Raw genomic sequence first — 21,592 nt, 5'->3', positions numbered from 1 at the left:
GGGGGTTGCCAGAGTGGATCATCTGCCTCCATCTCACCCTGCCCCTAGCATTCTCCTCTGTCACAGCAACCCTCTTCATGTCCTCCTCAACTAGATCCATGAACTTTCTCTTCTGTATTTTTCTTTTCCTCCTGCCTAGCAGTTCCATATTTTACACCCTTTTCCCAGTATATCTTATTTTCCTCCTCTGCACATTTCCAAACCACCGCAGCCTTACCGGTCTAACTTTGTCTCCAAACCGCTCAACCCCAGCTGTCCCTCTGACATAGTCAGTTCTAATCTTTTTCCATCCTGGACACTCCCAACATAAAAAAACTTACCATCTTCAACTCTGACAACTCCATCTCGGCCTCTCGTCTTTTCCTCCGTGCCACAGTCATAAAACAATACATCAGAGCAGTTCTCACCACCGTCCTGTAAAGCTTGCCTTTCACACCTGCTGCTATCCTGGTGTCACAAATCACCCCTTTATTTGGTCTCCACCCACATCTTCCCTTCAAAGTACTCCTTCCCTTGTTAGCACATTACCATTTCCACCCTTAATGACTTTAAACTGCTGTCCATCCTTTCCAGCTTCATCTCTCTGCCATACCAATTGGTACAAGTCCCTTTCTCCATGCTTAGTGTCAAGGCTCAGCTTGAACTCACTATAAGGCTTTTCCTTTGCCATTGGTCTAGCACCCCTAGCATTCTTATTTACACGACAACATTACTTTTTCTTTTCCTTCCTTTTCCTTTGAATGCTTCCCTGAAGTGATGACACAAAGCCTTGAAAAGTGAGAATAATGAGTAAAGTCATAGACATAATGAGACAAAAACAATGGATTGCCTGCAGAACCTGCTGGTGGGCTGCTCGGGGATGTGCAAAGGGTCACTGGAGAATGCGGGTATCGATCCCGCTACCTCTCGCATGCGAAGCGAGCGCTCTCCCATTTGAGCTAATTCCCCTTTGTCGCTTGGGGATTGTAGCTTCATCTTATCATATGGACCTTTAACTCAGGCGGATCTAAAAAGGACGCCTCGCCTTCATGGGTTTCTGGGCATGCCAACTACAACAAGACCCCGTGGTAGAATCACTGCGCATACGAGACATTAAGGACCAACTCTAGTCTGGGCACTACACATTATGCTGGGAGACTGTCACCGTTTGTGGAAGCACCTTTCAGCTGCTTCTGGAGAAAAAGAGATGTCAGACTGGACTGGGGGCATTGCTGCGTGACTCTTGGCTGCCATCGGCCAGTATTGTGAAGGTAAGAGGGGAGACAATCACCTCAGATGGACAAACACTGATGAGGTTTAAAGCCAGCGTTAACCTGACAGTACCTGAAAGGTACTCAGAGGAGACGTGCAAATAAACATTTGCCAAAGGAAGCCACATGCGTTCGTTTGGAGCACTGACTATTCTGGAAACAAAGTATCTTTTGGCCATTGTATTAGCAGACCATTCTCTTTAACGTGACCTGTGCAACAAGACCACATGGTGAACTATAGGGAGTACTGAGCCAAAGAAGAGCTGAGGCATTGCATCATGCCTTCTTTGGCAGCCAATCTCACAACATGCATTAAGATAAGTAGAAAGAGGACTCGACGAGGATGGGATTCGAACCCACGCGTGCAGAGCACAATGGATTAGCAGTCCATCGCCTTAACCTCTCGGACACCTCATCTCGTGGCTGCAGTTTCTTTGCCAGCAGAATTGGGAATTTATTCTGTGACCATGTAGTCTGGATGGACAAAATGCGAGCTGAGCGCTAGTGTATCGACGCAGGGAAATCTACTCCAGATCCCCCACGAGGGGCTGCGTAACACTTTGGTAGAAGCCTGGAGTGATGCTGGCTTCTTCTTTGAGCCTGTTCTTCTTGGGGGTTGCCAGAGTGGATCATCTGCCTCCATCTCACCCTGCCCCTAGCATTCTCCTCTGTCACAGCAACCCTCTTCATGTCCTCCTCAACTAGATCCATGAACTTTCTCTTCTGTATTTTTCTTTTCCTCCTGCCTAGCAGCTCCATATTTTACACCCTTTTCCCAGTATATCTTATTTTCCTCCTCTGCACATTTCCAAACCACCGCAGCCTTACCGGTCTAACTTTGTCTCCAAACCGCTCAACCCCAGCTGTCCCTCTGACATAGTCAGTTCTAATCTTTTTCCATCCTGGACACTCCCAACATAAAAAAACTTACCATCTTCAACTCTGACAACTCCATCTCGGCCTCTCGTCTTTTCCTCCGTGCCACAGTCATAAAACAATACATCAGAGCAGTTCTCACCACCGTCCTGTAAAGCTTGCCTTTCACACCTGCTGCTATCCTGGTGTCACAAATCACCCCTTTATTTGGTCTCCACCCACATCTTCCCTTCAAAGTACTCCTTCCCTTGTTAGCACATTACCATTTCCACCCTTAATGACTTTAAACTGCTGTCCATCCTTTCCAGCTTCATCTCTCTGCCATACCAATTGGTACAAGTCCCTTTCTCCATGCTTAGTGTCAAGGCTCACCTTGAACTCACTATAAGGCTTTTCCTTTGCCATTGGTCTAGCACCCCTAGCATTCTTATTTACACGACAACATTACTTTTTCTTTTCCTTTGAATGCTTCCCTGAAGTGAGGACACAAAGCCTTGAAAAGTGAGTATAATGAGTAAAGTCATAATGAGACAAAACCAATGGAGTGGATGCTGAATTTGCTGGTGGGCATCTCGGGGATGTGCAAAGGGTCACTGGAGAATGCGGGTATCGATCCCGCTACCTCTCGCATGCGAAGCGAGCGCTCTCCCATTTGAGCTAATTCCCCTTTGTCGGTTGGGGATTGTAGCTTCATCTTGTCATATGGACCTTTAACTCCGGGGGATCTAAAAAGGACGCCTCGCCTTCATGGGTTTCTGGGCATGCCAACTACAACAAGACCCCGTGGTAGAATCACTGCGCATACGAGACATTAAGGACCAACTCTAGTCTGGGCACTACACATTATGCTGGGACACTGTCACCGTTTGTGGAAGCACCTTTCAGCTGCTTCTGGAGAAAAAGAGATGTCAGACTGGACTGGGGGCATTGCTGCGTGACTCTTGGCTGCCATCGGCCAGTATTGTGAAGGTAAGAGGGGAGACAATCACCTCAGATGGACAAACACTGATGAGGTTTAAAGCCAGCGTTAACCTGACAGTAACTGAAAGGTACTCAGAGGAGACGTGCAAATAAACATTTGCCAAAGGAAGACACATGCGTTCGTTTGGAGTACTGACTATTCTGGAAACAAAGTATCTTTTGGCCATTGTATTAGCAGACCATTCTCTTTAACGTGACCTGTGCAACAAGACCACATGGTGAACTATAGGGAGTACTGAGCCAAAGACGAGCTGAGGTCTTGCATCATGCCTACTTTGGCAGACAATCTCACAACATGCATTAAGATAAGTATAAAGAGGACTCGACGAGGATGGGATTCGAACCCACGCGTGTAGAGCACAATGGATTAGCAGTCCATCGCCTTAACCTCTCGGCCACCTCATCTCATGGCTGCAGCTTCTTTGCCAGCAGAATTGGGAATTTATTCTGTGACCATGTAGTCTGGATGGACAAAATGCGAGCTGAGCGCTAGTGTATCGACGCAGGGAAATCTACTCCAGATCCCCCACGAGGGGCTGCGTGACACTTTGGTAGAAGCCTGGAGTGATGCTGGCTTCTTCTTTGAGCCTGTTCTTCTTGGGGGTTGCCAGAGTGGATCATCTGCCTCCATCTCACCCTGCCCCTAGCATTCTCCTCTGTCACAGCAACCCTCTTCATGTCCTCCTCAACTAGATCCATGAACTTTCTCTTCTGTATTTTTCTTTTCCTCCTGCCTAGCAGTTCCATATTTTACACCCTTTTCCCAGTATATCTTATTTTCCTCCTCTGCACATTTCCAAACCACCGCAGCCTTACCGGTCTAACTTTGTCTCCAAACCGCTCAACCCCAGCTGTCCCTCTGACATAGTCAGTTCTAATCTTTTTCCATCCTGGACACTCCCAACATAAAAAAACTTACCATCTTCAACTCTGACAACTCCATCTCGGCCTCTCGTCTTTTCCTCCGTGCCACAGTCATAAAACAATACATCAGAGCAGTTCTCACCACCGTCCTGTAAAGCTTGCCTTTCACACCTGCTGCTATCCTGGTGTCACAAATCACCCCTTTATTTGGTCTCCACCCACATCTTCCCTTCAAAGTACTCCTTCCCTTGTTAGCACATTACCATTTCCACCCTTAATGACTTTAAACTGCTGTCCATCCTTTCCAGCTTCATCTCTCTGCCATACCAATTGGTACAAGTCCCTTTCTCCATGCTTAGTGTCAAGGCTCAGCTTGAACTCACTATAAGGCTTTTCCTTTGCCATTGGTCTAGCACCCCTAGCATTCTTATTTACACGACAACATTACTTTTTCTTTTCCTTCCTTTTCCTTTGAATGCTTCCCTGAAGTGATGACACAAAGCCTTGAAAAGTGAGAATAATGAGTAAAGTCATAGACATAATGAGACAAAAACAATGGATTGCCTGCAGAACCTGCTGGTGGGCTGCTCGGGGATGTGCAAAGGGTCACTGGAGAATGCGGGTATCGATCCCGCTACCTCTCGCATGCGAAGCGAGCGCTCTCCCATTTGAGCTAATTCCCCTTTGTCGCTTGGGGATTGTAGCTTCATCTTATCATATGGACCTTTAACTCAGGCGGATCTAAAAAGGACGCCTCGCCTTCATGGGTTTCTGGGCATGCCAACTACAACAAGACCCCGTGGTAGAATCACTGCGCATACGAGACATTAAGGACCAACTCTAGTCTGGGCACTACACATTATGCTGGGAGACTGTCACCGTTTGTGGAAGCACCTTTCAGCTGCTTCTGGAGAAAAAGAGATGTCAGACTGGACTGGGGGCATTGCTGCGTGACTCTTGGCTGCCATCGGCCAGTATTGTGAAGGTAAGAGGGGAGACAATCACCTCAGATGGACAAACACTGATGAGGTTTAAAGCCAGCGTTAACCTGACAGTACCTGAAAGGTACTCAGAGGAGACGTGCAAATAAACATTTGCCAAAGGAAGCCACATGCGTTCGTTTGGAGCACTGACTATTCTGGAAACAAAGTATCTTTTGGCCATTGTATTAGCAGACCATTCTCTTTAACGTGACCTGTGCAACAAGACCACATGGTGAACTATAGGGAGTACTGAGCCAAAGAAGAGCTGAGGCATTGCATCATGCCTTCTTTGGCAGCCAATCTCACAACATGCATTAAGATAAGTAGAAAGAGGACTCGACGAGGATGGGATTCGAACCCACGCGTGCAGAGCACAATGGATTAGCAGTCCATCGCCTTAACCTCTCGGACACCTCATCTCGTGGCTGCAGTTTCTTTGCCAGCAGAATTGGGAATTTATTCTGTGACCATGTAGTCTGGATGGACAAAATGCGAGCTGAGCGCTAGTGTATCGACGCAGGGAAATCTACTCCAGATCCCCCACGAGGGGCTGCGTAACACTTTGGTAGAAGCCTGGAGTGATGCTGGCTTCTTCTTTGAGCCTGTTCTTCTTGGGGGTTGCCAGAGTGGATCATCTGCCTCCATCTCACCCTGCCCCTAGCATTCTCCTCTGTCACAGCAACCCTCTTCATGTCCTCCTCAACTAGATCCATGAACTTTCTCTTCTGTATTTTTCTTTTCCTCCTGCCTAGCAGCTCCATATTTTACACCCTTTTCCCAGTATATCTTATTTTCCTCCTCTGCACATTTCCAAACCACCGCAGCCTTACCGGTCTAACTTTGTCTCCAAACCGCTCAACCCCAGCTGTCCCTCTGACATAGTCAGTTCTAATCTTTTTCCATCCTGGACACTCCCAACATAAAAAAACTTACCATCTTCAACTCTGACAACTCCATCTCGGCCTCTCGTCTTTTCCTCCGTGCCACAGTCATAAAACAATACATCAGAGCAGTTCTCACCACCGTCCTGTAAAGCTTGCCTTTCACACCTGCTGCTATCCTGGTGTCACAAATCACCCCTTTATTTGGTCTCCACCCACATCTTCCCTTCAAAGTACTCCTTCCCTTGTTAGCACATTACCATTTCCACCCTTAATGACTTTAAACTGCTGTCCATCCTTTCCAGCTTCATCTCTCTGCCATACCAATTGGTACAAGTCCCTTTCTCCATGCTTAGTGTCAAGGCTCACCTTGAACTCACTATAAGGCTTTTCCTTTGCCATTGGTCTAGCACCCCTAGCATTCTTATTTACACGACAACATTACTTTTTCTTTTCCTTTGAATGCTTCCCTGAAGTGAGGACACAAAGCCTTGAAAAGTGAGTATAATGAGTAAAGTCATAATGAGACAAAACCAATGGAGTGGATGCTGAATTTGCTGGTGGGCATCTCGGGGATGTGCAAAGGGTCACTGGAGAATGCGGGTATCGATCCCGCTACCTCTCGCATGCGAAGCGAGCGCTCTCCCATTTGAGCTAATTCCCCTTTGTCGGTTGGGGATTGTAGCTTCATCTTGTCATATGGACCTTTAACTCCGGGGGATCTAAAAAGGACGCCTCGCCTTCATGGGTTTCTGGGCATGCCAACTACAACAAGACCCCGTGGTAGAATCACTGCGCATACGAGACATTAAGGACCAACTCTAGTCTGGGCACTACACATTATGCTGGGACACTGTCACCGTTTGTGGAAGCACCTTTCAGCTGCTTCTGGAGAAAAAGAGATGTCAGACTGGACTGGGGGCATTGCTGCGTGACTCTTGGCTGCCATCGGCCAGTATTGTGAAGGTAAGAGGGGAGACAATCACCTCAGATGGACAAACACTGATGAGGTTTAAAGCCAGCGTTAACCTGACAGTAACTGAAAGGTACTCAGAGGAGACGTGCAAATAAACATTTGCCAAAGGAAGACACATGCGTTCGTTTGGAGTACTGACTATTCTGGAAACAAAGTATCTTTTGGCCATTGTATTAGCAGACCATTCTCTTTAACGTGACCTGTGCAACAAGACCACATGGTGAACTATAGGGAGTACTGAGCCAAAGACGAGCTGAGGTCTTGCATCATGCCTACTTTGGCAGACAATCTCACAACATGCATTAAGATAAGTATAAAGAGGACTCGACGAGGATGGGATTCGAACCCACGCGTGTAGAGCACAATGGATTAGCAGTCCATCGCCTTAACCTCTCGGCCACCTCATCTCATGGCTGCAGCTTCTTTGCCAGCAGAATTGGGAATTTATTCTGTGACCATGTAGTCTGGATGGACAAAATGCGAGCTGAGCGCTAGTGTATCGACGCAGGGAAATCTACTCCAGATCCCCCACGAGGGGCTGCGTGACACTTTGGTAGAAGCCTGGAGTGATGCTGGCTTCTTCTTTGAGCCTGTTCTTCTTGGGGGTTGCCAGAGTGGATCATCTGCCTCCATCTCACCCTGCCCCTAGCATTCTCCTCTGTCACAGCAACCCTCTTCATGTCCTCCTCAACTAGATCCATGAACTTTCTCTTCTGTATTTTTCTTTTCCTCCTGCCTAGCAGTTCCATATTTTACACCCTTTTCCCAGTATATCTTATTTTCCTCCTCTGCACATTTCCAAACCACCGCAGCCTTACCGGTCTAACTTTGTCTCCAAACCGCTCAACCCCAGCTGTCCCTCTGACATAGTCAGTTCTAATCTTTTTCCATCCTGGACACTCCCAACATAAAAAAACTTACCATCTTCAACTCTGACAACTCCATCTCGGCCTCTCGTCTTTTCCTCCGTGCCACAGTCATAAAACAATACATCAGAGCAGTTCTCACCACCGTCCTGTAAAGCTTGCCTTTCACACCTGCTGCTATCCTGGTGTCACAAATCACCCCTTTATTTGGTCTCCACCCACATCTTCCCTTCAAAGTACTCCTTCCCTTGTTAGCACATTACCATTTCCACCCTTAATGACTTTAAACTGCTGTCCATCCTTTCCAGCTTCATCTCTCTGCCATACCAATTGGTACAAGTCCCTTTCTCCATGCTTAGTGTCAAGGCTCAGCTTGAACTCACTATAAGGCTTTTCCTTTGCCATTGGTCTAGCACCCCTAGCATTCTTATTTACACGACAACATTACTTTTTCTTTTCCTTCCTTTTCCTTTGAATGCTTCCCTGAAGTGATGACACAAAGCCTTGAAAAGTGAGAATAATGAGTAAAGTCATAGACATAATGAGACAAAACCAATGGATTGCCTGCAGAACCTGCTGGTGGGCTGCTCGGGGATGTGCAAAGGGTCACTGGAGAATGCGGGTATCGATCCCGCTACCTCTCGCATGCGAAGCGAGCGCTCTCCCATTTGAGCTAATTCCCCTTTGTCGCTTGGGGATTGTAGCTTCATCTTATCATATGGACCTTTAACTCAGGCGGATCTAAAAAGGACGCCTCGCCTTCATGGGTTTCTGGGCATGCCAACTACAACAAGACCCCGTGGTAGAATCACTGCGCATACGAGACATTAAGGACCAACTCTAGTCTGGGCACTACACATTATGCTGGGAGACTGTCACCGTTTGTGGAAGCACCTTTCAGCTGCTTCTGGAGAAAAAGAGATGTCAGACTGGACTGGGGGCATTGCTGCGTGACTCTTGGCTGCCATCGGCCAGTATTGTGAAGGTAAGAGGGGAGACAATCACCTCAGATGGACAAACACTGATGAGGTTTAAAGCCAGCGTTAACCTGACAGTACCTGAAAGGTACTCAGAGGAGACGTGCAAATAAACATTTGCCAAAGGAAGACACATGCGTTCGTTTGGAGTACTGACTATTCTGGAAACAAAGTATCTTTTGGCCATTGTATTAGCAGACCATTCTCTTTAACGTGACCTGTGCAACAAGACCACATGGTGAACTATAGGGAGTACTGAGCCAAAGAAGAGCTGAGGCATTGCATCATGCCTTCTTTGGCAGCCAATCTCACAACATGCATTAAGATAAGTAGAAAGAGGACTCGACGAGGATGGGATTCGAACCCACGCGTGCAGAGCACAATGGATTAGCAGTCCATCGCCTTAACCTCTCGGCCACCTCATCTCGTGGCTGCAGTTTCTTTGCCAGCAGAATTGGGAATTTATTCTGTGACCATGTAGTCTGGATGGACAAAATGCGAGCTGAGCGCTAGTGTATCGACGCAGGGAAATCTACTCCAGATCCCCCACGAGGGGCTGCGTAACACTTTGGTAGAAGCCTGGAGTGATGCTGGCTTCTTCTTTGAGCCTGTTCTTCTTGGGGGTTGCCAGAGTGGATCATCTGCCTCCATCTCACCCTGCCCCTAGCATTCTCCTCTGTCACAGCAACCCTCTTCATGTCCTCCTCAACTAGATCCATGAACTTTCTCTTCTGTATTTTTCTTTTCCTCCTGCCTAGCAGCTCCATATTTTACACCCTTTTCCCAGTATATCTTATTTTCCTCCTCTGCACATTTCCAAACCACCGCAGCCTTACCGGTCTAACTTTGTCTCCAAACCGCTCAACCCCAGCTGTCCCTCTGACATAGTCAGTTCTAATCTTTTTCCATCCTGGACACTCCCAACATAAAAAAACTTACCATCTTCAACTCTGACAACTCCATCTCGGCCTCTCGTCTTTTCCTCCGTGCCACAGTCATAAAACAATACATCAGAGCAGTTCTCACCACCGTCCTGTAAAGCTTGCCTTTCACACCTGCTGCTATCCTGGTGTCACAAATCACCCCTTTATTTGGTCTCCACCCACATCTTCCCTTCAAAGTACTCCTTCCCTTGTTAGCACATTACCATTTCCACCCTTAATGACTTTAAACTGCTGTCCATCCTTTCCAGCTTCATCTCTCTGCCATACCAATTGGTACAAGTCCCTTTCTCCATGCTTAGTGTCAAGGCTCACCTTGAACTCACTATAAGGCTTTTCCTTTGCCATTGGTCTAGCACCCCTAGCATTCTTATTTACACGACAACATTACTTTTTCTTTTCCTTTGAATGCTTCCCTGAAGTGATGACACAAAGCCTTGAAAAGTGAGTATAATGAGTAAAGTCATAGACATAATGAGACAAAACCAATGGATTGGATGCAGAATTTGCTGGTGGGCATCTCGGGGATGTGCAAAGGGTCACTGGAGAATGCGGGTATCGATCCCGCTACCTCTCGCATGCTAAGCGAGCGCTCTCCCATTTGAGCTAATTCCCCTTTGTCGGTTGGGGATTGTAGTTTCATCTTGTCATATGGACCTTTAACTCCGGGGGATCTAAAAAGGACGCCTCGCCTTCATGGGTTTCTGGGCATGCCAACTACAACAAGACCCCGTGGTAGAATCACTGCGCATACGAGACATTAAGGACCAACTCTAGTCTGGGCACTACACATTATGCTGGGAGACTGTCACCGTTTGTGGAAGCACCTTTCAGCTGCTTCTGGAGAAAAAGAGATGTCAGACTGGACTGGGGGCATTGCTGCGTGACTCTTGGCTGCCATCGGCCAGTATTGTGAAGGTAAGAGGGGAGACAATCACCTCAGATGGACAAACACTGATGAGGTTTAAAGCCAGCGTTAGCCTGACAGTACCTGAAAGGTACTCAGAGGAGACGTGCAAATAAACATTTGCCAAAGGAAGCCACATGCGTTCGTTTGGAGTACTGACTATTCTGGAAACAAAGTATCTTTTGGCCATTGTATTAGCAGACCATTCTCTTTAACGTGACCTGTGCAACAAGACCACATGGTGAACTATAGGGAGTACTGAGCCAAAGAAGAGCTGAGGCATTGCATCATGCCTTCTTTGGCAGCCAATCTCACAACATGCATTAAGATAAGTAGAAAGAGGACTCGACGAGGATGGGATTCGAACCCACGCGTGCAGAGGACAATGGATTAGCAGTCCATCGCCTTAACCTCTCGGCCACCTCATCTCGTGGCTGCAGTTTCTTTGCCAGCAGAATTGGGAATTTATTCTACGACCATGTAGTCTGGATGGACAAAATGCGAGCTGAGCGCTAGTGTATCGACGCAGGGAAATCTACTCCAGATCCCCCACGAGGGGCTGCGTAACACTTTGGTAGAAGCCTGGAGTGATGCTGGCTTCTTCTTTGAGCCTGTTCTTCTTGGGGGTTGCCAGAGTGGATCATCTGCCTCCATCTCACCCTGCCCCTAGCATTCTCCTCTGTCACAGCAACCCTCTTCATGTCCTCCTCAACTAGATCCATGAACTTTCTCTTCTGTATTTTTCTTTTCCTCCTGCCTAGCAGCTCCATATTTTACACCCTTTTCCCAGTATATCTTATTTTCCTCCTCTGCACATTTCCAAACCACCGCAGCCTTACCGGTCTAACTTTGTCTCCAAACCGCTCAACCCCAGCTGTCCCTCTGACATAGTCAGTTCTAATCTTTTTCCATCCTGGACACTCCCAACATAAAAAAACTTACCATCTTCAACTCTGACAACTCCATCTCGGCCTCTCGTCTTTTCCTCCGTGCCACAGTCATAAAACAATACATCAGAGCAGTTCTCACCACCGTCCTGTAAAGCTTGCCTTTCACACCTGCTGCTATCCTGGTGTCACAAATCACCCCTTTATTTGGTCTCCACCCACATCTTCCCTTCAAAGTACTCCTTCCCTTGTTAGCACATTACCATTTCCACCCTTAATGACTTTAAACTGCTGTCCATCCTTTCCAGCTTCATCTCTCTGCCATACCAATTGGTACAAGTCCCTTTCTCCATGCTTAGTGTCAAGGCTCACCTTGAACTCACTATAAGGCTTTTCCTTTGCCATTGGTCTAGCACCCCTAGCATTCTTATTTACACGACAACATTACTTTTTCTTTTCCTTTGAATGCTTCCCTGAAGTGATGACACAAAGCCTTGAAAAGTGAGTATAATGAGTAAAGTCATAGACATAATGAGACAAAACCAATGGACTGGCTTCAGAACCTGCTGGTGGGCTGCTCGGGGATGTGCAAAGGGTCACTGGAGAATGCGGGTATCGATCCCGCTACCTCTCGCATGCTAAGCGAGCGCTCTCCCATTTGAGCTAATTCCCCTTTGTCGCTTGGGGATTGTAGCTTCATCTTGTCATATGGACCTTTAACTCCGGGGGATCTAAAAAGGACGCCTCGCCTTCATGGGTTTCTGGGCATGCCAACTACAACAAGACCCCGTGGTAGAATCACTGCGCATACGAGACATTAAGGACCAACTCTAGTCTGGGCACTACACATTATGCTGGGAGACTGTCACCGTTTGTGGAAGCACCTTTCAGCTGCTTCTGGAGAAAAAGAGATGTCAGACTGGACTGGGGGCATTGCTGCGTGACTCTTGGCTGCCATCGGCCAGTATTGTGAAGGTAAGAGGGGAGACAATCACCTCAGATGGACAAACACTGATGAGGTTTAAAGCCAGCGTTAACCTGACAGTACCTGAAAGGTACTCAGAGGAGACGTGCAAATAAACATTTGCCAAAGGAAGCCACATGCGTTCGTTTGGAGCACTGACTATTCTGGAAACAAAGTATCTTTTGGCCATTGTATTAGCAGACCATTCTCTTTAACGTGACCTGTGCAACAAGACCACATGGTGAACTATAGGGAGTACTGAGCCAAAGAAGAGCTGAGGCATTGCATCATGCCTACTTTGGGAGCCAATCTCACAACATGCATTAAGATAAGTAGAAAGAGGACTCGACGAGGATGGGATTCGAACCCACGCGTGCAGAGCACAATGGATTAGCAGTCCATCGCCTTAACCTCTCGGACACCTCATCTCGTGGCTGCAGCTTCTTTGCCAGCAGAATTGGGAATTTATTCTGTGACCATGTAGTCTGGATGGACAAAATGCGAGCTGAGCGCTAGTGTATCGACGCAGGGAAATCTACTCCAGATCCCCGACGAGGGGCTGCGTAACACTTTGGTAGAAGCCTGGAGTGATGCTGGCTTCTTCTTTGAGCCTGTTCTTCTTGGGGGTTGCCAGAGTGGATCATCTGCCTCCATCTCACCCTGCCCCTAGCATTCTCCTCTGTCACAGCAACCCTCTTCATGTCCTCCTCAACTAGATCCATGAACTTTCTCTTCTGTATTTTTCTTTTCCTCCTGCCTAGCAGCTCCATATTTTACACCCTTTTCCCAGTATATCTTATTTTCCTCCTCTGCACATTTCCAAACCACCGCAGCCTTACCGGTCTAACTTTGTCTCCAAACCGCTCAACCCCAGCTGTCCCTCTGACATAGTCAGTTCTAATCTTTTTCCATCCTGGACACTCCCAACATAAAAAAACTTACCATCTTCAACTCTGACAACTCCATCTCGGCCTCTCGTCTTTTCCTCCGTGCCACAGTCATAAAACAATACATCAGAGCAGTTCTCACCACCGTCCTGTAAAGCTTGCCTTTCACACCTGCTGCTATCCTGGTGTCACAAATCACCCCTTTATTTGGTCTCCACCCACATCTTCCCTTCAAAGTACTCCTTCCCTTGTTAGCACATTACCATTTCCACCCTTAATGACTTTAAACTGCTGTCCATCCTTTCCAGCTTCATCTCTCTGCCATACCAATTGGTACAAGTCCCTTTCTCCATGCTTAGTGTCAAGGCTCACCTTGAACTCACTATAAGGCTTTTCCTTTGCCATTGGTCTAGCACCCCTAGCATTCTTATTTACACGACAACATTACTTTTTCTTTTCCTTTGAATGCTTCCCTGAAGTGATGACACAAAGCCTTGAAAAGTGAGTATAATGAGTAAAGTCATAGACATAATGAGACAAAACCAATGGATTGGATGCAGAATTTGCTGGTGGGCATCTCGGGGATGTGCAAAGGGTCACTGGAGAATGCGGGTATCGATCCCGCTACCTCTCGCATGCTAAGCGAGCGCTCTCCCATTTGAGCTAATTCCCCTTTGTCGGTTGGGGATTGTAGCTTCATCTTGTCATATGGACCTTTAACTCCGGGGGATCTAAAAAGGACGCCTCGCCTTCATGGGTTTCTGGGCATGCCAACTACAACAAGACCCCGTGGTAGAATCACTGCGCATACGAGACATTAAGGACCAACTCTAGTCTGGGCACTACACATTATGCTGGGAGACTGTCACCGTTTGTGGAAGCACCTTTCAGCTGCTTCTGGAGAAAAAGAGATGTCAGACTGGACTGGGGGCATTGCTGCGTGACTCTTGGCTGCCATCGGCCAGTATTGTGAAGGTAAGAGGGGAGAAAATCACCTCAGATGGACAAACACTGATGAGGTTTAAAGCCAGCGTTAGCCTGACAGTACCTGAAAGGTACTCAGAGGAGACGTGCAAATAAACATTTGCCAAAGGAAGCCACATGCGTTCGTGTGGAGCACTGACTATTCTGGAAACAAAGTATCTTTTGGCCATTGTATTAGCAGACCATTCTCTTTAACGTGACCTGTGCAACAAGACCACATGGTGAACTATAGGGAGTACTGAGCCAAAGAAGAGCTGAGGCATTGCATCATGCCTTCTTTGGCAGCCAATCTCACAACATGCATTAAGATAAGTAGAAAGAGGACTCGACGAGGATGGGATTCGAACCCACGCGTGCAGAGGACAATGGATTAGCAGTCCATCGCCTTAACCTCTCGGCCACCTCATCTCGTGGCTGCAGTTTCTTTGCCAGCAGAATTGGGAATTTATTCTACGACCATGTAGTCTGGATGGACAAAATGCGAGCTGAGCGCTAGTGTATCGACGCAGGGAAATCTACTCCAGATCCCCCACGAGGGGCTGCGTAACACTTTGGTAGAAGCCTGGAGTGATGCTGGCTTCTTCTTTGAGCCTGTTCTTCTTGGGGGTTGCCAGAGTGGATCATCTGCCTCCATCTCACCCTGCCCCTAGCATTCTCCTCTGTCACAGCAACCCTCTTCATGTCCTCCTCAACTAGATCCATGAACTTTCTCTTCTGTATTTTTCTTTTCCTCCTGCCTAGCAGCTCCATATTTTACACCCTTTTCCCAGTATATCTTATTTTCCTCCTCTGCACATTTCCAAACCACCGCAGCCTTACCGGTCTAACTTTGTCTCCAAACCGCTCAACCCCAGCTGTCCCTCTGACATAGTCAGTTCTAATCTTTTTCCATCCTGGACACTCCCAACATAAAAAAACTTACCATCTTCAACTCTGACAACTCCATCTCGGCCTCTCGTCTTTTCCTCCGTGCCACAGTCATAAAACAATACATCAGAGCAGTTCTCACCACCGTCCTGTAAAGCTTGCCTTTCACACCTGCTGCTATCCTGGTGTCACAAATCACCCCTTTATTTGGTCTCCACCCACATCTTCCCTTCAAAGTACTCCTTCCCTTGTTAGCACATTACCATTTCCACCCTTAATGACTTTAAACTGCTGTCCATCCTTTCCAGCTTCATCTCTCTGCCATACCAATTGGTACAAGTCCCTTTCTCCATGCTTAGTGTCAAGGCTCACCTTGAACTCACTATAAGGCTTTTCCTTTGCCATTGGTCTAGCACCCCTAGCATTCTTATTTACACGACAACATTACTTTTTCTTTTCCTTTGAATGCTTCCCTGAAGTGATGACACAAAGCCTTGAAAAGTGAGTATAATGAGTAAAGTCATAGACATAATGAGACAAAACCAATGGACTGGCTTCAGAACCTGCTGGTGGGCTGCTCGGGGATGTGCAAAGGGTCACTGGAGAATGCGGGTATCGATCCCGCTACCTCTCGCATGCTAAGCGAGCACTCTCCCATTTGAGCTAATTCCCCTTTGTCGGTTGGGGATTGTAGCTTCATCTTGTCATATGGACCTTTAACTCCGGGGGATCTAAAAAGGACGCCTCGCCTTCATGGGTTTCTGGGCATGCCAACTACAACAAGACCCCGTGGTAGAATCACTGCGCATACGAGACATTAAGGACCAACTCTAGTCTGGGCACTACACATTATGCTGGGAGACTGTCACCGTTTGTGGAAGCACCTTTCAGCTGCTTCTGGAGAAAAAGAGATGTCAGACTGGACTGGGGGCATTGCTGCGTGACTCTTGGCTGCCATCGGCCAGTATTGTGAAGGTAAGAGGGGAGACAATCACCTCAGATGGACAAACACTGATGAGGTTTAAAGCCAGCGTTAACCTGACAGTACCTGAAAGGTACTCAGAGGAGACGTGCAAATAAACATTTGCCAAAGGAAGCCACATGCGTTCGTTTGGAGTACTGACTATTCTGGAAACAAAGTATCTTTTGGCCATTGTATTAGCAGACCATTCTCTTTAACGTGACCTGTGCAACAAGACCACATGGTGAACTATAGGGAGTACTGAGCCAAAGAAGAGCTGAGGCATTGCATCATGCCTACTTTGGGAGCCAATCTCACAACATGCATTAAGATAAGTAGAAAGAGGACTCGACGAGGATGGGATTCGAACCCACGCGTGCAGAGCACAATGGATTAGCAGTCCATCGCCTTAACCTCTCGGCCACCTCATCTCGTGGCTGCAGCTTCTTTGCCAGCAGAATTGGGAATTTATTCTGCGACCATGTAGTCTGGATGGACAAAATGCGAGCTGAGCGCTAGTGTATCGACGCAGGGAAATCTACTCCAGATCCCCGACGAGGGGCTGCGTAACACTTTGGTAGAAGCCTGGAGTGATGCTGGCTTCTTCTTTGAGCCTGTTCTTCTTGGGGGTTGCCAGAGTGGATCATCTGCCTCCATCTCACCCTGCCCCTAGCATTCTCCTCTGTCACAGCAACCCTCTTCATGTCCTCCTCAACTAGATCCATGAACTTTCTCTTCTGTATTTTTCTTTTCCTCCTGCCTAGCAGCTCCATATTTTACACCCTTTTCCCAGTATATCTTATTTTCCTCCTCTGCACATTTCCAAACCACCGCAGCCTTACCGGTCTAACTTTGTCTCCAAACCGCTCAACCCCAGCTGTCCCTCTGACATAGTCAGTTCTAATCTTTTTCCATCCTGGACACTCCCAACATAAAAAAACTTACCATCTTCAACTCTGACAACTCCATCTCGGCCTCTCGTCTTTTCCTCCGTGCCACAGTCATAAAACAATACATCAGAGCAGTTCTCACCACCGTCCTGTAAAGCTTGCCTTTCACACCTGCTGCTATCCTGGTGTCACAAATCACCCCTTTATTTGGTCTCCACCCACATCTTCCCTTCAAAGTACTCCTTCCCTTGTTAGCACATTACCATTTCCACCCTTAATGACTTTAAACTGCTGTCCATCCTTTCCAGCTTCATCTCTCTGCCATACCAATTGGTACAAGTCCCTTTCTCCATGCTTAGTGTCAAGGCTCACCTTGAACTCACTATAAGGCTTTTCCTTTGCCATTGGTCTAGCACCCCTAGCATTCTTATTTACACGACAACATTACTTTTTCTTTTCCTTTGAATGCTTCCCTGAAGTGATGACACAAAGCCTTGAAAAGTGAGTATAATGAGTAAAGTCATAGACATAATGAGACAAAACCAATGGATTGGATGCAGAACCTGCTGGTGGGCATCTCGGGGATGTGCAAAGGGTCACTGGAGAATGCGGGTATCGATCCCGCTACCTCTCGCATGCTAAGTGAGCGCTCTCCCATTTGAGCTAATTCCCCTTTGTCGCTTGGGGATTGTAGCTTCATCTTGTCATATGGACCTTTAACTCCGGGGGATCTAAAAAGGACGCCTCGCCTTCATGGGTTTCTGGGCATGCCAACTACAACAAGACCCCGTGGTAGAATCACTGCGCATACGAGACATTAAGGACCAACTCTAGTCTGGGCACTACACATTATGCTGGGAGACTGTCGCCGTTTGTGGAAGCACCTTTCAGCTGCTTCTGGAGAAAAAGAGATGTCAGACTGGACTGGGGGCATTGCTGCGTGACTCTTGGCTGCCATCGGCCAGTATTGTGAAGGTAAGAGGGGAGAAAATCACCTCAGATGGACAAACACTGATGAGGTTTAAAGCCAGCGTTAGCCTGACAGTACCTGAAAGGTACTCAGAGGAGACGTGCAAATAAACATTTGCCAAAGGAAGCCACATGCGTTCGTGTGGAGCACTGACTATTCTGGAAACAAAGTATCTTTTGGCCATTGTATTAGCAGACCATTCTCTTTAACGTGACCTGTGCAACAAGACCACATGGTGAACTATAGGGAGTACTGAGCCAAAGAAGAGCTGAGGCATTGCATCATGCCTTCTTTGGCAGCCAATCTCACAACATGCATTAAGATAAGTAGAAAGAGGACTCGACGAGGATGGGATTCGAACCCACGCGTGCAGAGCACAATGGATTAGCAGTCCATCGCCTTAACCTCTCGGCCACCTCATCTCGTGGCTGCAGTTTCTTTGCCAGCAGAATTGGGAATTTATTCTACGACCATGTAGTCTGGATGGACAAAATGCGAGCTGAGCGCTAGTGTATCGACGCAGGGAAATCTACTCCAGATCCCCCACGAGGGGCTGCGTAACACTTTGGTAGAAGCCTGGAGTGATGCTGGCTTCTTCTTTGAGCCTGTTCTTCTTGGGGGTTGCCAGAGTGGATCATCTGCCTCCATCTCACCCTGCCCCTAGCATTCTCCTCTGTCACAGCAACCCTCTTCATGTCCTCCTCAACTAGATCCATGAACTTTCTCTTCTGTATTTTTCTTTTCCTCCTGCCTAGCAGCTCCATATTTTACACCCTTTTCCCAGTATATCTTATTTTCCTCCTCTGCACATTTCCAAACCACCGCAGCCTTACCGGTCTAACTTTGTCTCCAAACCGCTCAACCCCAGCTGTCCCTCTGACATAGTCAGTTCTAATCTTTTTCCATCCTGGACACTCCCAACATAAAAAAACTTACCATCTTCAACTCTGACAACTCCATCTCGGCCTCTCGTCTTTTCCTCCGTGCCACAGTCATAAAACAATACATCAGAGCAGTTCTCACCACCGTCCTGTAAAGCTTGCCTTTCACACCTGCTGCTATCCTGGTGTCACAAATCACCCCTTTATTTGGTCTCCACCCACATCTTCCCTTCAAAGTACTCCTTCCCTTGTTAGCACATTACCATTTCCACCCTTAATGACTTTAAACTGCTGTCCATCCTTTCCAGCTTCATCTCTCTGCCATACCAATTGGTACAAGTCCCTTTCTCCATGCTTAGTGTCAAGGCTCACCTTGAACTCACTATAAGGCTTTTCCTTTGCCATTGGTCTAGCACCCCTAGCATTCTTATTTACACGACAACATTACTTTTTCTTTTCCTTTGAATGCTTCCCTGAAGTGATGACACAAAGCCTTGAAAAGTGAGTATAATGAGTAAAGTCATAGACATAATGAGACAAAACCAATGGATTGGATGCAGAACCTGCTGGTGGGCATCTCGGGGATGTGCAAAGGGTCACTGGAGAATGCGGGTATCGATCCCGCTACCTCTCGCATGCTAAGCGAGCGCTCTCCCATTTGAGCTAATTCCCCTTTGTGGCTTGGGGATTGTAGCTTCATCTTGTCATATGGACCTTTAACTCCGGCGGATCTAAAAAGGACGCCTCGCCTTCATGGGTTTCTGGGCATGCCAACTACAACAAGACCCCGTGGTAGAATCACTGCGCATACGAGACATTAAGGACCAACTCTAGTCTGGGCACTACACATTATGCTGGGAGACTGTCACCGTTTGTGGAAGCACCTTTCAGCTGCTTCTGGAGAAAAAGAGATGTCAGACTGGACTGGGGGCATTGCTGCGTGACTCTTGGCTGCCATCGGCCAGTATTGTGAAGGTAAGAGGGGAGACAATCACCTCAGATGGACAAACACTGATGAGGTTTAAAGCCAGCGTTAACCTGACAGTACCTGAAAGGTACTCAGAGGAGACGTGCAAATAAACATTTGCCAAAGGAAGCCACATGCGTTCGTTTGGAGTACTGACTATTCTGGAAACAAAGTATCTTTTGGCCATTGTATTAGCAGACCATTCTCTTTAACGTGACCTGTGCAACAAGACCACATGGTGAACTATAGGGAGTACTGAGCCAAAGAAGAGCTGAGGCATTGCATCATGCCTACTTTGGGAGCCAATCTCACAACATGCATTAAGATAAGTAGAAAGAGGACTCGACGAGGATGGGATTCGAACCCACGCGTGCAGAGCACAATGGATTAGCAGTCCATCGCCTTAACCTCTCGGCCACCTCATCTCATGGATGCAGTTTCTTTGCCAGCAGAACTGGGAATTTATTCTGTGACCATGTAGTCTGGATGGACAAAATGCGAGCTGAGCGCTAGTGTATCGACGCAGGGAAATCTACTCCAGATCCCCCACGAGGGGCTGCGTAACACTTTGGTAGAAGCCTGGAGTGATGCTGGCTTCTTCTTTGAGCCTGTTCTTCTTGGGGGTTGCCAGAGTGGATCATCTGCCTCCATCTCACCCTGCCCCTAGCATTCTCCTCTGTCACAGCAACCCTCTTCATGTCCTCCTCAACTAGATCCATGAACTTTCTCTTCTGTATTTTTCTTTTCCTCCTGCCTAGCAGCTCCATATTTTACACCCTTTTCCCAGTATATCTTATTTTCCTCCTCTGCACATTTCCAAACCACCGCAGCCTTACCGGTCTAACTTTGTCTCCAAACCGCTCAACCCCAGCTGTCCCTCTGACATAGTCAGTTCTAATCTTTTTCCATCCTGGACACTCCCAACATAAAAAAACTTACCATCTTCAACTCTGACAACTCCATCTCGGCCTCTCGTCTTTTCCTCCGTGCCACAGTCATAAAACAATACATCAGAGCAGTTCTCACCACCGTCCTGTAAAGCTTGCCTTTCACACCTGCTGCTATCCTGGTGTCACAAATCACCCCTTTATTTGGTCTCCACCCACATCTTCCCTTCAAAGTACTCCTTCCCTTGTTAGCACATTACCATTTCCACCCTTAATGACTTTAAACTGCTGTCCATCCTTTCCAGCTTCATCTCTCTGCCATACCAATTGGTACAAGTCCCTTTCTCCATGCTTAGTGTCAAGGCTCACCTTGAACTCACTATAAGGCTTTTCCTTTGCCATTGGTCTAGCACCCCTAGCATTCTTATTTACACGACAACATTACTTTTTCTTTTCCTTTGAATGCTTCCCTGAAGTGATGACACAAAGCCTTGAAAAGTGAGTATAATGAGTAAAGTCATAGACATAATGAGACAAAACCAATGGATTGGATGCAGAACCTGCTGGTGGGCATCTCGGGGATGTGCAAAGGGTCACTGGAGAATGCGGGTATCGATCCCGCTACCTCTCGCATGCTAAGCGAGCGCTCTCCCATTTGAGCTAATTCCCCTTTGTCGCTTGGGGATTGTAGCTTCATCTTGTCATATGGACCTTTAACTCCGGCGGATCTAAAAAGGACGCCTCACCTTCATGGGTTTCTGGGCATGCCAACTACAACAAGACCCCGTGGTAGAATCACTGCGCATACGAGACATTAAGGACCAACTCTAGTCTGGGCACTACACATTATGCTGGGAGACTGTCACCGTTTGTGGAAGCACCTTTCAGCTGCTTCTGGAGAAAAAGAGATGTCAGACTGGACTGGGGGCATTGCTGCGTGACTCT

At 47.4% G+C, this 21,592-nt stretch overlaps 21 non-coding genes across 21 annotated transcripts; all 21 read right to left on the bottom strand.

The window, feature by feature from the left end:
- Positions 1 to 875: 875 nt before the first annotated feature.
- trnaa-cgc (transfer RNA alanine (anticodon CGC)) lies at positions 876 to 948 on the bottom strand. Its single transcript has one exon. It is a non-coding gene; the product is annotated as a tRNA-Ala (tRNA).
- A 637-nt stretch (positions 949 to 1,585) lies between these two features.
- trnas-gcu (transfer RNA serine (anticodon GCU)) lies at positions 1,586 to 1,667 on the bottom strand. Its single transcript has one exon. It is a non-coding gene; the product is annotated as a tRNA-Ser (tRNA).
- Positions 1,668 to 2,720: 1,053 nt separating this feature from the next.
- On the bottom strand, positions 2,721 to 2,793 carry trnaa-cgc (transfer RNA alanine (anticodon CGC)). The gene has a single exon. It is a non-coding gene; the product is annotated as a tRNA-Ala (tRNA).
- A 637-nt stretch (positions 2,794 to 3,430) lies between these two features.
- trnas-gcu (transfer RNA serine (anticodon GCU)) lies at positions 3,431 to 3,512 on the bottom strand. The gene has a single exon. It is a non-coding gene; the product is annotated as a tRNA-Ser (tRNA).
- A 1,069-nt stretch (positions 3,513 to 4,581) lies between these two features.
- On the bottom strand, positions 4,582 to 4,654 carry trnaa-cgc (transfer RNA alanine (anticodon CGC)). The gene has a single exon. It is a non-coding gene; the product is annotated as a tRNA-Ala (tRNA).
- Positions 4,655 to 5,291: 637 nt separating this feature from the next.
- On the bottom strand, positions 5,292 to 5,373 carry trnas-gcu (transfer RNA serine (anticodon GCU)). The gene has a single exon. It is a non-coding gene; the product is annotated as a tRNA-Ser (tRNA).
- Positions 5,374 to 6,426: 1,053 nt separating this feature from the next.
- Positions 6,427 to 6,499, bottom strand: trnaa-cgc (transfer RNA alanine (anticodon CGC)). The gene has a single exon. It is a non-coding gene; the product is annotated as a tRNA-Ala (tRNA).
- A 637-nt stretch (positions 6,500 to 7,136) lies between these two features.
- On the bottom strand, positions 7,137 to 7,218 carry trnas-gcu (transfer RNA serine (anticodon GCU)). The gene has a single exon. It is a non-coding gene; the product is annotated as a tRNA-Ser (tRNA).
- A 1,069-nt stretch (positions 7,219 to 8,287) lies between these two features.
- On the bottom strand, positions 8,288 to 8,360 carry trnaa-cgc (transfer RNA alanine (anticodon CGC)). Its single transcript has one exon. It is a non-coding gene; the product is annotated as a tRNA-Ala (tRNA).
- A 637-nt stretch (positions 8,361 to 8,997) lies between these two features.
- trnas-gcu (transfer RNA serine (anticodon GCU)) lies at positions 8,998 to 9,079 on the bottom strand. Its single transcript has one exon. It is a non-coding gene; the product is annotated as a tRNA-Ser (tRNA).
- A 1,059-nt stretch (positions 9,080 to 10,138) lies between these two features.
- On the bottom strand, positions 10,139 to 10,211 carry trnaa-agc (transfer RNA alanine (anticodon AGC)). Its single transcript has one exon. It is a non-coding gene; the product is annotated as a tRNA-Ala (tRNA).
- A 637-nt stretch (positions 10,212 to 10,848) lies between these two features.
- On the bottom strand, positions 10,849 to 10,930 carry trnas-gcu (transfer RNA serine (anticodon GCU)). Its single transcript has one exon. It is a non-coding gene; the product is annotated as a tRNA-Ser (tRNA).
- A 1,059-nt stretch (positions 10,931 to 11,989) lies between these two features.
- Positions 11,990 to 12,062, bottom strand: trnaa-agc (transfer RNA alanine (anticodon AGC)). The gene has a single exon. It is a non-coding gene; the product is annotated as a tRNA-Ala (tRNA).
- A 637-nt stretch (positions 12,063 to 12,699) lies between these two features.
- trnas-gcu (transfer RNA serine (anticodon GCU)) lies at positions 12,700 to 12,781 on the bottom strand. The gene has a single exon. It is a non-coding gene; the product is annotated as a tRNA-Ser (tRNA).
- Positions 12,782 to 13,840: 1,059 nt separating this feature from the next.
- On the bottom strand, positions 13,841 to 13,913 carry trnaa-agc (transfer RNA alanine (anticodon AGC)). Its single transcript has one exon. It is a non-coding gene; the product is annotated as a tRNA-Ala (tRNA).
- Positions 13,914 to 14,550: 637 nt separating this feature from the next.
- trnas-gcu (transfer RNA serine (anticodon GCU)) lies at positions 14,551 to 14,632 on the bottom strand. Its single transcript has one exon. It is a non-coding gene; the product is annotated as a tRNA-Ser (tRNA).
- A 1,769-nt stretch (positions 14,633 to 16,401) lies between these two features.
- On the bottom strand, positions 16,402 to 16,483 carry trnas-gcu (transfer RNA serine (anticodon GCU)). The gene has a single exon. It is a non-coding gene; the product is annotated as a tRNA-Ser (tRNA).
- A 1,769-nt stretch (positions 16,484 to 18,252) lies between these two features.
- Positions 18,253 to 18,334, bottom strand: trnas-gcu (transfer RNA serine (anticodon GCU)). Its single transcript has one exon. It is a non-coding gene; the product is annotated as a tRNA-Ser (tRNA).
- A 1,059-nt stretch (positions 18,335 to 19,393) lies between these two features.
- Positions 19,394 to 19,466, bottom strand: trnaa-agc (transfer RNA alanine (anticodon AGC)). The gene has a single exon. It is a non-coding gene; the product is annotated as a tRNA-Ala (tRNA).
- Positions 19,467 to 20,103: 637 nt separating this feature from the next.
- On the bottom strand, positions 20,104 to 20,185 carry trnas-gcu (transfer RNA serine (anticodon GCU)). The gene has a single exon. It is a non-coding gene; the product is annotated as a tRNA-Ser (tRNA).
- A 1,059-nt stretch (positions 20,186 to 21,244) lies between these two features.
- Positions 21,245 to 21,317, bottom strand: trnaa-agc (transfer RNA alanine (anticodon AGC)). The gene has a single exon. It is a non-coding gene; the product is annotated as a tRNA-Ala (tRNA).
- Between the last annotated feature and the right edge of the window lie 275 nt (positions 21,318 to 21,592).

This window comes from Rhamphochromis longiceps, linkage group LG3, assembly GCF_057381845.1.
Source record: "Rhamphochromis longiceps isolate RC_006_pf linkage group LG3, R_longiceps_female_GT1.1, whole genome shotgun sequence".
Classification (NCBI taxonomy): Eukaryota; Metazoa; Chordata; class Actinopteri; order Cichliformes; family Cichlidae; genus Rhamphochromis; species Rhamphochromis longiceps.
The sequence above is the reverse complement of the archived record's forward strand: the minus strand, read 5'-3'. Positions and strand labels throughout refer to the sequence as shown.